Genomic DNA, 1,588 nt, shown 5'->3' with positions numbered 1-1,588 from the left:
GTTTGTTGGTTTTATCATAGTAAGACTTCTGGGACAAATGCTTTTCAACAGTTGGTCTTTTTCTACTTTGTCATTTTTGTCATATGGAACCAATAAATTACCACTCATGGGTAATGTGGTTCTGGTTTGTCTCAACATAGGTCTCTGGGCAGATGAATCAAGACAATTATAACAAGGAATGTTTCTGAGATTTAACAAGTTGAGAAAAACATTGGTATTGTCACATATGGACTTCTCTAACAGCTGTTTTGCACTTTAAACTGTATGTTCAGCCAAGTCGTTTAACTGAGGGTATTCAGGATTACTCATAATAGGAACTAAGTCCCACTCTTCTGCAAATTTCTTGAACTGCTGACTTCTAAACTATGCACCATTGTCAGAAATAACTTTGTGTGAACTACAATGGACAGAATAATGTCTCTTCAACTTAATAATGACAATACTGGGAGTTAGGATAAGAAGTAGGTCAAGCTTGAACCAATCTGAATAAGAATCTACTAACACCAAATAATGTTGATCGTTCCACTCAAAGATATCTGTGGCTACTGTTGACCAAAGTAGTTTAGGAATCTGGCTTAACTGAAGTGGTTCTTTTTGTTAATGCGACTTTGTACTATTACATACTGAACAAGATGAAAGTACTTTCTCAATAGCTCTTGACATAGATGGCCAAAATACTAGACATCTCACCCTTCTTTTGGTAGAATCAGTTCCAATGAAAAAAGCAACTTTGGCAATTCAACCAATGATAGCAATGGTAAAAACTAACATACATATGAACAATAAATAAACCCCATAGGCTACATCTTATCCAATCAAAGGTCCAGAATGATAAAATGGACCAATAATAAAAGATGTCACAAGGACCAATAATATGGGTAGCAGTATGATACCCAATGGCAATATAGTCAACTGAAAAAGTCAAACAGCTGATGAGATTTAAACTCATAACCCCTGGTTTACAAGACCAGTGCTCTAACCACTGAGCTACAGTGTCAGTATTTACTGGATTGTAACTTTAACTCACTGTGCGCTCTTTTATTACTGGTCCGTTTTATCATTCTGGACCTTTGATTGGATAAGATGCAGTTGCATTTTTCATTGGTTATTACAAGTATCGTGATCATTAGTTATATTACTGTTAGTAGACTTTTAATAGGGTGTATGTATTCCTTATTTGAATATTAGTTTTGATTGGTTATTCTGGAGGGGTGTGTGTTTTTAAAAGCCTATTTTAAGCTTACTGTGTTAGTAGCTAGCTTTCTGAAGATGTCGAATTAACAGACTTAAGCACTCAACCATTTAGCTTTTATTTTGGGGTATCTTTTAAAGTGTTTTACCAAGTTTCTAAATGGAATTAAAAAGGACTTGTGTGCATGGAAGCCACTTGCCATGTACTGAGTTTATTTGGGATTGTGGATTTGTATTCGGTACCTGGGTTTGGTTCTTTTTTGTGGTGTTTTCCCAGGTATGTCGGCAGCAAGCATACAGTTTTCAGGTCAAGATGGATGTTTACCCCTCTCTGGTGAGAATATGAACTTAACATTACTTACTGAACAGCTCATGCAAACATTGTCACAAATTAATG

At 35.6% G+C, this 1,588-nt stretch overlaps 1 non-coding gene across 1 annotated transcript; it reads right to left on the bottom strand.

Annotated features, from left to right (window-relative positions):
* Positions 1 to 923: 923 nt before the first annotated feature.
* On the bottom strand, positions 924 to 997 carry TRNAT-UGU. The gene has a single exon. It is a non-coding gene; the product is annotated as a tRNA-Thr (tRNA).
* Between the last annotated feature and the right edge of the window lie 591 nt (positions 998 to 1,588).

This window comes from Protopterus annectens, chromosome 6.part0 (genome assembly GCF_019279795.1).
Source record: "Protopterus annectens isolate FY-2018-M chromosome 6.part0, PAN1.0, whole genome shotgun sequence".
Taxonomy (NCBI): domain Eukaryota; kingdom Metazoa; phylum Chordata; order Ceratodontiformes; family Protopteridae; genus Protopterus; species Protopterus annectens.
Note: the sequence above shows the minus strand (reverse complement) of the source record. Positions and strands in the feature narration are given on the sequence as shown.